A 16,180-nucleotide genomic window follows, 5' to 3' on the forward strand; every position below is an offset into this window, starting at 1 on the left:
GCTGGGATGGTCAACTTGGTAAAGTAAATCCGTTGGGCATCTTTCCTCGCCTTTAGACAATAATTCTGATGGCAAAAGAACCAAACGGGACAGGCAAAAAAAACAAAAAAAACAAAAAAAAAAGGCCCAACGTTGCCTGCACTTCCTGAGGGCCCTCAGGAAGTACAAGCTGAACTCCAACCTGCTGCTGACCCTCTACCACTCGTGCATTGAGAGCCTGCTAACTTACAGCATCACGGTATGGTACGGCAGCTGCACTGAGTTGGATAGACCGAGGCTTCAGAGTGTAGTCATGACAGCACAAAAGATCATCGGCTGCCCTCTCCCCTCCCTGATGGACATTTATTCCTCCCGCTGCCTCAACAGAGCAGCAAACGTCATCAACGACGGCTTCCACCCTGGTTTCAACATGTTCAGCCTGCTTCCCTAAAGGAAGTGCTACAGGTGCATCAGCAAATGTTTGCCAGGGGGCCAGAATTTTCTTTCTAATTGTCATGTCTAGCTTTTCATAAATAATTATCTGAATCCTACAACCAAAGTTTTCATCTGATGTAAAATGTATAAAAATTCATTATTTGATATAGGAACTATTAAGTCAAATTTATAACCTAGCAAGCTGTAGTACCTTTTCCTTTGGGAAGATACCATCTGTGCAGTCTGCAATTTTGTTGAAGAAAGATGTTGAATCTATTTAATTATTGTAGAAAAATTATTGATTTCTGTACATTTTCTTACGCGTGCATTAAATTAAAGTTGACTACGTCAATTAAGCATTATGAGGTGGAAGGTGGGGGGTGGTTCCCTATTTTTTTTTTTTTTGCTGGGAGTAGACTTGTAGTCAAGACCGCCTAATCCAAGACCAAGACAAGACCAAGACCAGAGGGTATCGAGACCAAGACAAGACCAAGACCAGAGGGTATCGAGACCAAGACCGAGACCAAGACCAAGTCGAGACGAGACCAAGACCGGGACAAAAAAAGACTAACTTTTGTGTGCTTTTGAGGGCTGACATGATGGTACTGACTGGCCCCAAAGTCATCTGACAAAACAGCGATCACCTCCAACAACTAAAATATGAAATATGTAACTGGTTTCAGTTATACTTTATATATAGATAAAATTGTAACATCAAACTGAAGATTATAAACTTGAAATTGCATCATGTCCTATTGTAGTAGTACTAGCCAAATTACACTGTATGATACCAACTTCCCTAAAATGGATAAGGCCTGTCAACACAAAGTGATATGCAGATGTTATTTAAAAGTCAATGGTCACATTTATTTAGTCAAACAACACCATTTTAAGTAAAATTCTGTAATCAAACAATATAAAGACATGTGCACACCTCACATGAATCAGATGCAAACTACAAATATTACATACCAATACAAATTGTGCATTAATAAGAATAAGAACAAGTGCTTAAAAGATTCTGGCATCTTGATGTCTTCAGTGGCATGAGATTACAACACACTGCCAATGAAATCAAGCCTGTTGTTCAGTAGGGCAGGAACAATAGAACACAGACATTATGAACAAATAACAAATATCTTATGAACAAATATATAATGAACAAACAGCATATTTTCAGAGAGGAGTGAGAGAAAACAGTTCACATTTTAAAACAGTGATTGATTGCACTTCAAGAAAACTAAAGATTGCAACATCTTATAGCCTAGCCGTGCGCGGTGGGGTCTCATTAGAATGCCTCCTCTACTAAAAACCCTCTCAACTGGGGCAGAAGAGGCAGGGACAGAGAGGACCTTCAAGGCAACACTGTGTAGACTGGGGAAACGCTCTTTGTTTTTTGACCAAAAGGTGAGTGCATCACAGTCAGAGTCATTTATGCCGTCTAGGTACTTGTGCATCAGTGCTCGAGTCCTGGCTTGTGCTGCGTTGCAACCTAAATGCCTTGTAGCGTGAAAGAAGACGTTGTTTTGGGGGTGGCGCTGAGTCACTATCTGATAATTCTGTGTCTTCTTCTGTTGGTGCTGCAGGTCCGTCTCTGTCTACCTCTGTGATCAAAAGGTCTGGAAAAGGGTGCACACACACACATACAAAGACAGGATTAGACAGGATGCTTCTAATGATGCTATAAAACCAAAGACAGTGATATTAAGTGGAACAACAAAAACAACAATAACAATAAATTATTATTATTATACAGTAACCTATTAATGACTTTTTAAGGTCATCTCTGAACCTCTTCAGCGCTGGTCCGGTTTCACCATTTTGCACATCTAAATCTACCCAGGTCAGTCCAAACTGGGGGTCGAGCATGGTGGCAAGGAAGTAGATCCGATGGCTAAACGGCTCTTCTGGATCCTTTTCGTCCATGCAAATCTGCCTGAAAATTCCAGAGAACCGTTTCTCTAAAGATCTTTTCAGTGCCCTGACTATAGTTACGGCCTGGGGCATTTGTACTTCCATCTTTATAAGATGATTCTTCAAGTCCAGAACAGTGGGGACCACCATGCTAATAGTCACCTGATGATCACCTTCTGTAAGGTCTGTTGCATCAGAAAAAGGCTCAAGCAAAGCACAAAGGTCTTTCAGCTGAGCCCACTCTCGGGTTGAAAACACTAAATTCTCTGTATTGCTGCACATTTCAGTGATGGCCCCGTGGTCAAGTGTGATCAGAGCCTTTAACTGTCTGTAGGTGCTATTCCAGCGGGTGTTGTTTCCTGCTGGGATGGACTTATTGGAGCCAAAGTGTGCCTCAAACAAGTCTTTGTGGTTACTACTGCTGTGCAGCAGGTTTGTAAACTTGCTGGCTTTGGCAATGGCTCTAGCTATTGCCTTTACCTCTTTCATCCCATCACTGATTACAAGTTGCAGCGAGTGGGCGAAGCAAGAAAGACGTTCACCCGTTGACCATGGATCAGAACCTTCTGCATCCTCCCACATTGTTTCATCATCGAGGTCATCACTGCTGTCACCTTCAGGGTGCTCTACTTCTGGCATCTTGACTTTAAAGGCCCGCTTCATATTGGATGCATTATCCGTCAGAATGTAGCTTATTTTATGGCCAATGCCATACTCCTCAACTATTCTGTCAAATGCTGAGGCGATTCGTTCGCCGCAGTGCTTCCCTGTGAAACGCCTACAGTCAAGCAAAAATGATTGTAAACTGTAAGAGTCCTTGTTCTTGCAGGCAGCATGAGCAGTAACTCCCAGGAAAGTACGAAGCCTCCGGTCAGAACAGAGGTCTGTTGTTATTGCTACATTTGGCTGGACTTCCAGGGCTTTGATTATGTCACCCTTCAATTTAGTGACAAGGTGAGGTATCAGCTTCTCTGTCAAGGTGGTTCTAGACACAGGAGTGTATTTGCTATCCAAGACATTCAGGAAGTGTCTAAAATGTGGATTCTCAACGATAGACAAGGGGAGAGAGCATCCAACTATAAGGTCCTGGAGGATGGACTGGGTGATGGCCTGTTGCCTGGGTGAATTTGGGGAAAATAAGTGGATGCTTGGAGCAAACAATGATAATTGAGGCTGTGTGGGATTGACCGCTATCACTGATGTTGCAGATACTGCCTTGTACTCCAAGTACCTACAAAACAGGGAAATAGGAATCTGTAAAACATCGGTTTCTATTCAACCACAAAAACTACTGTATCTTACAAGCACAGTAATTTTAAACCTATCAATGAGGGCAGACCTTTGCATACAAAATAACCTAATCTAATCCAGTGTGACACATATAGATCATTAGGCACAACTAGTAATAATGAAAATACTGGAGTGTTCAGGGTTGCAAGACCTTAAATAAGAAGAACAGAAAAACAGTTGAATGGAATCTACAAAAGACAAAATGTCTGTGCATTAACTTTGCAGGTTGCATTAAGCCTCCTCCTGCCAGTCAGCTATCAGACAAGCTATTGACAAGAAATGAACTACTCAATAAAGTCTGAAGTTACACCAATACAAAATAACTGTGTCTAATAATGCTAAAATAGCCCCTACACACTGGACTGGTTTAGTAGGGCAACATAGTAGAAAACACCTAAGAAAGTCATAGTCAAAGGTCCTTAAGTTCGATTTAAGAACCTTAGGACTCAGTTTTGCGATCCGTGCTATCTGGACCAGAGCCATAGACCGCTCTGATCTGGTCTTCACTGTCGAGAACGCTGCTGTTAGCCGAGCAATGTTATAGGGACACTCTTGAAACGCCCGTCCTTACGAGTCAGCAACCATATAAATATGCCCATTAAAGTCCACAACAAAGCACCATACCAGCCCTTAAAGTGCTCACTGAAATGGTTTCGATATATTTCTGCTCAATGAATTCACCAAAATACCTAAAGTTAATGAAAATTGTTTAAGTAGCTGATAGCCACTGCTAGCGCTAGCTACCTGTACATAGCATGTAACGTAACATTAAGTTAAAGTTAAGTCTGCAGGGACGGTTGCAAAAAAACTGTCCCTACATAATTTATAATGTTTGAAGAACACATTATAAATAACAATATTACATAAACATGACCTGGTCATCTGAGGTTGGAAAGGTAGTTAGAAGAGTTTGAAGATGGATAGATGGCTACCGGCTAACTTACCTTTGAGGGTGTTTGCGCTCCAGGTGCCTGGTGAAGGTTGAGGTAGTCCCGGCTGTCTCGGTCAAGGAGACTTTACAAAACCTGCACTTTGCCGAATGCTTCTTTTTTGCATTTACCAAAAACTCTTTGTGTTCTATGAACGCAAACTTTATGACAGACGAAGTCGCTGAAATTTCTGTAACTGACTCAATCTAACGGGTTGCATTTAGTTGTGTGTGAAGGGCGCAAAAGGCGAAATAATAAAATGCCACAATGTGGAGGGATTTGAGCATGGCTGAGCCACTGTGTGTCGCTGTGTGACAGCTGAGCAGCAAAAGGAAATTAATTGAGGAGCCGGCTCTCGCTCAATGGGAGTTGACTATTCTGATTCACTACAAAGCACTCTCTAAGCACGGCTCTCAGAGATAAAGCTTTTCCACATGATACATTATCGAACGTTACGCTGTGTGTGATGGATACTGTTGACTCCAAATCTCCCGACCACTATGTTGACCTGAGACAGCAAGACAGCGAGACCAAGACAAGACCGAGACCAAAGTACGTCGAGACCAAGACAAGACCGAGACCAAAGTACGTCGAGACCAAGACAAGACCAAGACAAAAGTACGTCGAGACCAAGACGAGACCGAGACCAAAGTACGTCGAGACCAAGACAAGACCAAGACCAAAGTACGTCGAGACCAAGACAAGACCGAGACCAAAGTACGTCGAGACCAAGACAAGACCAAGACAAAAGTACGTCGAGACCAAGACGAGACCAAGACGAGACCAAGACCACGTAAAAGTGGTCTCGAGACCAAGACCGGTCTCGAGACATCCAACTCTAGCTGGGAGTTGGCAAACCTATTAGTTAGGTTGCTTAATATTTCTGCTAAGTACTCTTTAAAATACCAGAATAGGAAGGATGATGTAGGTTTAAGTTTATTAGATTGAGCAGAATTGCTGAACTATGAAATATTTTGGGTGCAGTGTATTTTTTGCTGAATAGCTTCAGTGTTTTTTGTTTTGTTTTGTTTTTTAAAAACTTCAGTATGAACCTATACAAAATGCAGCAACATATTTGAAAAAAACATTATGTTGATTATAAAATACGCTACATCGGATTTATATTGGTATTGGCAGATATCCAAATTTATGATATCGGTAACGGTCTCAGACATAAAAAAGTAGTATGTGCCATCTCTAGTATATACATAACACTATTTATTACATATTACTTTTTAAAACTGGTTTGTATATTTGTAAACTTTATATATTTTTTCTCTGTTAATACTGTCCATGCGTATATAGTGCTGCAGAACTGTCCCCACCCAGCATGTTTGTACTGAGTAGGAGATGCCCTCTATCTCATTGTACAACTGTATAGGGAAAATAAGGCATTCTTTTCTCTTCTATTCTACTCTACACACACACACACACACACACACACACACACACACACACACACACACACACACACACACACACACACACACAATGTGAAACTACATTTGCTCTCCCCTGATTTAGTGGTAAGGTATTATTCATTTTCACCCTGGCAGTAGTTTGGTTAGGTGAGTGACTGGCCAAATATTAAGAGCAGTTGCAAAGTAACTCAGTGGTAATGCACTCCAGTTGAAAGCAGAAGAAGCGAACAGTATTCAAAGACAGTTTTTTTGGTTGGCTGATGTCAATGGAAAATTGTATTTAGTAGTCAGTATAATCTTTTAGTGATATAAGTTTGCATATGGTAGAATACTGCATGTAGTTATTTGTATTAGGAAATATTAAACCATGTATACTTAGAGGCATATAATTAATTGTGTGTGATCACTAACAGGCTGCAGGCTTGGGGTGCACCCCAGGAATGCACCCCCATGTCCTGGGAGCACGAGAGAGCTTGTACCTGGTTTTATTGTTTTATGGCAGGATTAACGTAGTTACGTTTGTTTTAGTCTAAGTGCTCTTTGTTTAGATGAACTGCAGGACTTCCTCACCGTGTTATCTAGGGTGAACCATCTAGGGTGAGGGGGAGGCTACCCTCTTCCTGACCAAGGATGTTTGACCCTTTGATCAGCAGTAACACACACACACACACACACACACACACACACACACACACACACTGAAGTATAAATAAAGACCAGGGCAGTTTCTTAGTGCGAGTCTCTCAGTAGGGAGCTGCCCTTGCTAGCAAGAACTCTGTGTGTTTCTCTTCTCTGAGTCTTTACTGAAGAAGTGTTTTAGAATATTTTCCCTAACATTATTTGGTCCTTCGTAGCCGGAGCAGAAAATATCAGAATTGTTATCTGTGACTCTGTTCCAGGATCCAGCACTGATTCCTGACACCGTGGGGAGCCAGCACCGAAGCCTGTGCACAGCCCTCTTGGACGAGGAGAGAGCCCCAGGACGTTAAATTCGGGTCTGGGCCGGTGTTATAATCTGGTCCACGGCGGTGGGATTCAGTCCAATGATCTGAATCACCAGTGGGACGTCAGGGGTGAGAAACACTATTTTGGTATATAAGACGGCCGCAAAAGTTTAAAGAAATGTGGTAAAAAAGGTTTAAGTTTGCCAAAAGGAACTGTGTTTCGACCAGTTTTAGAGGTAGCTGAAATTATCTCGTGACAAATTAGGTTTAAGTTTGGCAAAAGGAACTATGTTTCGACCAGTTTTAGAGGTAGCTGAAATTATCTCGTGACAAATTAGGTTTAAGTTTGGCAAAAGGAACTATGTTTCGACCAGTTTTAGAGGTAGCTGAAATTATCTCGTGACAAATTAGCGCGCAACTGTCTATGTGTGTGTATGTGTCTGGAAGTAAGTTGATTTTACAGCACAATACGCTGCTGAACTACTTCCATTTTTGTTTTCTTTGCTGAGGCTCACGTGCTGGTGACAGGAGAACGGTTGAGTTTCATCTCATAAAACTGATACCGCTTCACCGTTAGGGTGAAGTCGAAGGCCGTATCAGTAAACCACTCTGAAGTCAAGCGTGCCAGCGACGGCCCAGCAAAATCTTTGAAAATGGGTGATAAACAAGAAAAATTAACACCTGATGAGAAATGTCTAGAAAAACAGTAAGCCAGAGCAGGACTAATCCAAAAGAAAGAGAGAGGAATGCATAGTGGAAGAGCAAGAGGTAGAGGCTACACACACACACCAAACAGTGGCTTTAACACTACATGCTGGAGGTGTGGAAAAGAGGGACATTTTGTACGTGACTGTAAGAAACAAAGAAGACAGTAACTCAGAATAGGATAGCAGCTCAGGTAAAGAGAGCAGTTCAGACTAGGAAGAACATAATAATCCCTCACCCAGCAAAAATTAGAGATCACAGTAGTTTGAAGTAGTTTAAAAAAGGGTTGGAAACAGACCCGACTGAATAGATATAAATGCAAGAGGAATAAAGTAAAATAAACAAAAAGCTAAATTACAACTTAATTTTAATGCATTCAAACTAATAATAAAAAGGATAACAACCTATAAACTGGTATTAATAATGAAAGCAGATAATTCACACAAACAGAACTGTGATAACTGTGATAACTGGAGTGTGCAGCGTTTCCGTGAGCAGTTTTCCTGCATCTTGACTTGTGTGTAGTGTTCATAACATCAGCATCATGTTTTTGTTTATTTGTTTTGTTGGGTTGAAAAATAGTTAAATAAACTGGTGATCATATTTATGGATCACCGTGGCACATATCATCAGCCATGTGATTTATTTACGCAGATGAAAAAGTGAGTGTGAATGTGTCTGACGTCACAGTGTTTTTGTGCGCTGTGTAAAAGTAATTGCCTTTGATTGTGAGAGCGGTGATTCTGCAGGTCACCAGCTATTTAAAAAATATATATATATATAAAAAAAAAGAGTGAAAAAGAGACAAAGTTTACATTGTAGATGAAAAATAATTATAGGAAAAAGGTTTTGTGTTGATCAGCCAAGAACAACTACAATCTTATTTTCTGCTTTTAAGAAAGGACTGTTCACAAAAACACAGAGAGAGAGAGAGAGAGAGAGAGAGAGAGAGAGAGAGATGTGTGTTGATTAAGCAGCGATGATAATAATGAACATGTCTTAGTTTGTTACTTTCAGGTGAAAAGCAGACCTGAATCAATTTTCCACATGCAGCGGTCGAAAGAAAGTTATAGTTTAACATCATTGGAAACATGCAGGCCAAGTTTCTGGCTGACTTATTTAAAGCGCCATGTGTCTCTCAACCTCACAAGCAAGTGCTCACTCCTCCCTGAAGAATGCAGCTCCAAAGAGCAATAACATGGCAGATAAAGACAGCAGCAAGTCCTGAGCAAAGAGTCCCAGCAAAGCAGCAGCAATGTGGACAAACAGCATCAGAGAAAAAGAGCAAACCCATCATCCTGACTGATCAGATGAATGGCACTGTGTCTACAACAAGCTGAAACTTCACTGTGCATGTGAAGAAAACGTTTGAGGAGAACTGAACTGTTGGAGTTTGACATTTGCCACCTGTGGAGTAAAATGCCAAGAAGAGACAGTGGGACACAGGACAAAGCTGAAGAACTGCCGGCTGTTGGACTGTTGAAAGTGGGAGAGGAACACAGAGTGAGAAGACTAGGTGAGAACACAGAGGAATGCTGTTATTTAATGTGGGAAATCAAAATTTGGGTTAGCAAACCTGGGGAAAAGAAAACTGACTGCTTAAGTTGGAAAATTGTGAAGGAGTCTGAAACATTGTGAAAATAGAAACATACAAAATCACACAAACAAGCAGAACATGAATTAACCCTACTAACAATTCCAAACACAAAATGACTCATGAAGACTCATAGCACATTAGTTGAGAAATGATTAAATAATAGCAGAGAAGTGTGTAGAAAAGGCAGCTTTTAAGAACATGCTCTGCTGGATATGCAGCTCCACAGACATACATTAGACCTGCCTAATAACACAAACACCCATGCAATGAAAATTAGCTTGTTATCTTTCATCAGTGTTAAAATAGTGTCAATTTAGCAGACACTCGTTATCAAATACTGAATTTATCCAATGCAAAAAATTGACTCTCTAGGTTGCAGGACAACAGTTTAACTTTTGTGGGAAAAAAGATCCTGGTTTGACCAACCAGTGATCAGACAATAAATTTAGTTGTTAATATAGTAAATTGGGAGAAGCTTCCTGCTTGATTGATGCAGCGCAAGTAATTTACTGTATGAGGGAAATTGTCTTTTGTGATACTATTTTGAACATGCTTTTCTGTCGTCCTGTCAACTTAGTGGGTTAATAGCTGATATGCAAATTAGTTGATCGGTTTTAGATTAATGAAAGGTGACTGAATTCTAGTACGAGTGAATGGGATGTTTGTTGTGTGTTGAGTGGAGACTCTAAAACACTGAGTTTCCTGCTTTGATGTGAGAGTGAATCCTGTATTTAGATACACAACTCTATGTCAGAACAAACTTCTTTTGTGAAGTGCATGACAGCATGTCACATGTTTTATGATGAAGGGAAAAAGGAAAATTGAATAAAATAGATCTGTGGTTTAAATGAGTGAAGAGCACAGACCTGGTGTTTAAACTCATAGCTAATAAGACATTAGGCTTATGTGTGTGTTGTGCAGCTGATGGTTGGTTTGGAGTTAATCTAGCTGATGATTTTTCTTTTGTTGTGAAGTTGAGCCTGCCAATTAGTATGATGGTATGATGAACCATGCTAATGGTGATTTACCCTCCTGAGATGAGGAGCTTGTGTCATGACTATAACAAGGCCTTTTTATTTTGATACTTTCACAGTGCACTGGAAGTTTGGTTTGATAACCTCGGTTATTTTTCATTTTTATCTTTTGAACAGGCACTGATTTTGTTTGTCTATTTCTTTTCTTTAAGCAGATCTGCACGTCGGGAATTGAAAGTGCTATACGACCTGTCGAGAAAGCCGTTACAAGTGAGTTTTCTCCACATTAAAATGGGCTCTGGAGAAAGCTACTTATTTGGGACAATATTAGATGAGCGTCCCTGCCTAAAAAGGATTCAGCGAGGTAATCCGATCTAGAAGTTCTTCTTTTTCTTTTTCTTTTGAAATTACGTCATTTTGCTGAAAGTGGAAACTAAATGCGACGATGGTTTCCACTATCAGCAAAGAAAGAAAGAATGAATGAATGAATGGAAATAAAAAACAAACTGACTGACTGGTAAAAGCTGACAGGACTTGACCACGACTCAAGGTTAACCCCCACCTAGACAGGACATAAGGGTGGATGAATTTATGTGTTTTTGTTACAGGAGCAGAAAGATGACAGCAACATTCGAGGTTGCATGATGGTTTAACCTTTGAAATGCCATTTTCTGTGTCTGTGCATCTACCAGGGGTGTTATTCACTACCTTGTGTTGCTTACAGAGGTAACGGTGACAAAGTATGCATATGCCTGCGCAGCGCTAACATTTGCATTTTCTTTTCTACAGCATTGCAGTTTTTCATGTGTTTGATCATGTGATTTATAAGAGGATTAGTTAATGTTTTTTTTTACTATAGGATTTCTGGGTTTATATGTGACTGACATTCTTTCTACAGCTAGGGATGGCTAACTTTATGGTGTTTTTATGGCACCTCTGGAATGTGGATGGCTGGCGCCTGCCCACCAGGATGATCAATGTGTGTTGCTAATGTTTGTTTTTTGAGACTACATGTAAAAGATTCGGCAGAAGTAGACAAGTGACATGAGACAAACAAATAAGAGATGCGGTGTTATGGAATAGTTAATATGGGCTCATTTGCTGGCCACTCTTGAGCCCATAAATAATATATGAGTGGAGTGACTTTGCTTACGAGAAGTCACTGATTACATTACTGTTGACTGAGTACATGGGATGATCCATGTCTGAGGCAAATTATGGTAATAATTGTAGTTTACTGATTTGAGAAAACCTGCACATGACACTTGTCCTGCTAGTGCTGAATGCTTTATTACTTTATAGGTGTTTATAGGTGTGAAGTTTGATTTCACTTCCAGATTTTGCTTTCCAGGCCATGATGGTGTGTATGCAGGCTCCTGGCAGAGCCAGGTGTTATGCAAAACACACTAATATTTTTATTGCAGGATTATAGGTCTAGGGTGGTGCTGCTCCAGGGGAGGAGATGCCCTGATGTTGCCTGGGATATGATCTAGCTAATCTTTTTCTTTAAGACAGGAATCTGATTTTGATGAGTTGACTCATGGGAGTGTGCATGTGTCAAGAGAAGGGATCCAGGACTAATATGAAACAATGAATTAACATTAAATTTTGGAATTAACATTAAATTTTGTTTTATATAATTTTTGCAGCGATTTGTGTGATTAGCCGTTTTATTTACAAATATGCAAGTGGTGCACCCATGTTCAGATGAGGCTTTGATGGCCTATAAGTGAAGTTCACTGAACTAAAGAATGTGGTTTGATGATTGTTGACATACTCTCCAAATAGTTTGTCTTCCTAGCAAGGAAATACAGGTGCAGCAGTAATCTCCTGAGAAATCAGGACTATGCATGACGAGAAGGAGTGGCTGAGAGGATCGTCCACAAGATGGGAGCTGAGGCCAGGAGAGAGGCTTCAGGAGGATCAGAGATCATCTTCAGCACAGCGGACATCACACAGAGAGCTGTGCTACTGAGCTTCCGGGAGATCAAGAGGAGACTTCCCACACAGCGTTGGAATATGAAAACTTGAGGGATGGAGAGAGCGTGCCAAGCTCCATCGACAGCGCAGAGGGAATCTAAGGATGGCATCATGACTCTGTGAAAGCCCAGGAACCAGAAGCCATGGTGGTGATGACAGCAGTTTCCTATGAACAACACCTAATGCTGTGCCACTATACTGTGCATACGATGGCACACTGAAGACTGCTGGGATCACAACAGCAGTAAGATAACTGAACCCAGCACCCTTTCCACAGAGGTGTTTTTCTGCAGAGGATGGACAGTAGAAGAGTCATAAGTATTCCTACCGCAGGATGAAGGCCTGAAGTGAGGTGATGGGGGTTGATAGAGGCCAATTCAAGTGCTTCTGACCTTTTCAACTGCCTGCAAAATAGCGGAGAGATCCTCCTGGATTTATCAGAGCCACTGCAAAGAGGTCGAGGTCCCAAGAAACCCCGGCACCCTCAAGACAGCACAATAGAGAAATCTCACACTTGGTTGTTTCAGTGGTGAGGGGGGAGTGCTGATTGAGCCCCCGTAGGGTAAACTCGCACTTCAACCTCCAGCCTCTGATCAACTCTAGGGCAACCAAGTGCGAGGCGTGACGGACCTGTGTGCAACCATGGGAAGGTGGACCCTCTTGGTTACCTTGACTACGACGCTCACTTTTACAGGACCCCAGCTGGTGCCGGAAACAGCTGAACCAGGAGGAAGGCAGAGAAGATGGACACACGACAACTCTCACCTAAGGGATATGACGCAAGACCACATTCATCCGTGGATGAACAATGCCAGGTACCGTTATATCCACGAAAGAACAAAAGCAGAATCGGCAAATACAGACTGTTATGTCTGTTCCCATCTACCCAGCACGGCAACATACCCCACAATATATATGTTCCTGGACTAACTCTCAGGGAAGAACTACTCTATGATACTAGCAGAGAAAGGGGACTTTGTGTCCTCTTCAACAACACATTCTGCGTTTACATAAAGAAGACGCACATTCATCAAACATGACTGACGCCCTGAATGTTTTAAGACAGATCCAGCAGGCCCAAAATCAGGACTATGTAAGTGATACAAGTGACTGGTTTTCTTGGCTTTACACTGGCTCCTGGTTACAGGTGCTAAAAAGACTACTCATCGGAGTTGGGATATTTTTACTTTTATTTTGTGTCTTTGTAACGTGTATATTGCCATGTATAAAACTCATGATTAACCGCATAATATTTTCTACTGTTGCTGCATAAATAGCCATGACAAGTGATGATGATGATAATGACCCCGACCTGTTGGAACACGAAGACTTTGTGTGATTAATGACGATGTGACAGAAAATGTACAACAAGATGTTACAAACTGGTATCTCACTTTAAGTTTTACTGACAACAGGAGGGAATGTCAATGGAAAATTGTATTTAGTAGTCAGTATAATCTTTTAGTGATATAAGTTTGCATATGGTAGAATACTGCATGTAGTTATTTGTATTAGGAAATATTAAACCATGTATACTTAGAGGCATATAATTAATTGTGTGTGATCACTAACAGGCTGCAGGCTTGGGGTGCACCCCAGGAATGCACCCCCACGTCCTGGGAGCACGAGAGAGCTTGTACCTGGTTTTATTGTTTTATGGCAGGATTAACGTAGTTACGTTTGTTTTAGTCTAAGTGCTCTTTGTTTAGATGAACTGCAGGACTTCCTCACCGTGTTATCTAGGGTGAACCATCTAGGGTGAGGGGGAGGCTACCCTCTTCCTGACCAAGGATGTTTGACCCTTTGATCAGCAGTAACACACACACACACACACACACACACACACACACACACACACACACACACACACACACACTGAAGTATAAATAAAGACCGGGGCAGTTTCTTAGTGCGAGTCTCTCAGTAGGGAGCTGCCCTTGCTAGCAAGAACTCTGTGTGTTTCTCTTCTCTGAGTCTTTACTGAAGAAGTGTTTTAGAATATTTTCCCTAACAGCTGACATAAGCAAGTGTCGTGTCCTGTAATGACTATACCATATTGCACCACTAGAGGGTGGTGTCATGAAATAAGAGTAAAGTGCAGTCGGGAAAATTTAGAGTTAGAATAAAGTTAAGATGCTAACTGATAACTCAATGTGCATGTTTTTTTCTGCTTAGTTTTTTTGTCATCATGGCTGCAAACGCCTCTCCACTGCTTTGCCTTGCCCTGGAGATCCTGCTTTGGCCTTTAACATGTGGATGCGTATGTTCAACAATTATTTGCACGAAGAAGAGCTACTTTACTTCACTGCTTAGGAACAGAGGGACAAAGGATTTTCTGCTCAATGCCAAATACAGGTGATACTTCCGCCTCTGCTGTTACTGCCCTAGAACAACACTTTTCACCCAAGGTAAATGTTGTTGTGGAAAAACATGCTTTCAGAAAGCGAACACAAGCTTCACATAAGACTGTTATCCAGTATGTGGCGAGCTTGCGTGACCTTGCTTCTAAATGTGAGTTTGATGACAGGACAGAAGAAATGATCCGTGAACAGCTAGTTGAACATGTGTCTAGCCCCAGCATAAGAGAAAGAAATTTGCTTGAACCCGATTTGACTCTAGATAAAGCTGTTACACTGGGAACACAAATGGAATCTGCAGTTCAACAAGCTAAATCCATAGCTGCAGACAGCAGTACTCCAGTCCAAGCTGTGCAGTCTCACTCACACTCCATGCAGGAGCGTGAGTGAGAAACACAAATCCAATGCTCAACCTGCAAAGCCATCTCATGCAACCACACCCACTAAGAACTGTTTTAGATGTGGTTCAAACAGTCATTTAGCCAACCTTCGTCAGTGTCCTGCTGCCAAAGCTACATGTAAAATGTGTCATAAAATTGGACATTTTGCTCGTGTCTGCTGCTCATCCAAGAAAAAAGATGTATGGGAAGTCCATTTACCACAACTCACAGTCCTCTACTTAACAGATCCTTCGCATGCATCAAAAGGATTGCAATGCAGCATAAATGTGAGCACACCTATCTCATCAGCTAAGGACATTGAACTGATTGTGTACACAGGTTCTGCAGTTTCTATCTTGCCTAACCACATCTACAAAGAGCACTTCAGTGATACGCCACTACAACCACCTGACCTTCAACTGGTTACATACACAAATAAAACAATTCCTGTTAGGTTGCCTGCAAGTCACAGTGAGCAGAGGAAATGCATCTGCCTCAGCTGTGTTCTTTGTTGTAAAAAAAAGGAACTCCTCTTCTTGGAAGAAATCTGATGGAAGCACTGAATGTCAGCATTGCAGGCAATACTGCTCTACCTCCATGTACTGATCGTACTGCTTTTGTGATGTTTACAAACCAATCACCTGCTCCTTGCATCCCTGCTGCCCCAGATATTGGCTGTGTGCGTGCCTTTGTGTATAAAGTGAAAGTTGACCCAACAGTCAAACCTGCCTGTCAGAAGCTGCGACGTCTCCCGTTTGCTGTGAGGGCTTCAGTTTCAGCAGAACTGAATCGTTTACTCAAAGCTGGTGTCATTTAACGGATTGATGCATCACCATGGGTATCCACAATTGTTGTGACAGGATGGAAAACTGGTGGAATAAGGCTGTATGCAGACCTCCGTGAACCAAACAAAGCTGTGATCACTGATTGCTTCCCCTTACTACATGTAGATGAATTGTTTGCCAGCTTACAGCGTGCAAAGAGGTTTTCTACAATTGATCTTGCAAATGCATACTACCAGCTGCCCCTGCATGAAGATAGCAGAGATTTGACAGCATTCATTACACATGATGGACTCTTCAGATTCTGCAGAGTACCTTATGGACTGGCCTCTGCCCCCGCATGACCAAAACCTTAACACTATCCTGCAGAAGCTCAAAGATGCTGGACTTGTGCTTAACGAAAACAAATGCCATTTTAGGAAGACATTACTATGCTTCCTAGGTCATGTTGTCACTGCTGATGGCATTCTTCCTGATGAGGAGCATATTGATT

At 41.5% G+C, this 16,180-nt stretch overlaps 1 pseudogene; it reads right to left on the bottom strand.

Moving 5' to 3' along the window:
* Positions 1–1,622: 1,622 nt before the first annotated feature.
* LOC146572179 (zinc finger BED domain-containing protein 4-like) lies at positions 1,623–10,269 on the bottom strand (annotated as a pseudogene).
* Positions 10,270–16,180: the final 5,911 nt, after the last annotated feature.

This window comes from Mchenga conophoros, linkage group LG6, assembly GCF_057382185.1.
Source record: "Mchenga conophoros isolate Kocher_MC1m ecotype Shallow Benthic linkage group LG6, M_conophoros_male_GT1.1, whole genome shotgun sequence".
Lineage (NCBI taxonomy): Eukaryota > Metazoa > Chordata > Actinopteri > Cichliformes > Cichlidae > Mchenga > Mchenga conophoros.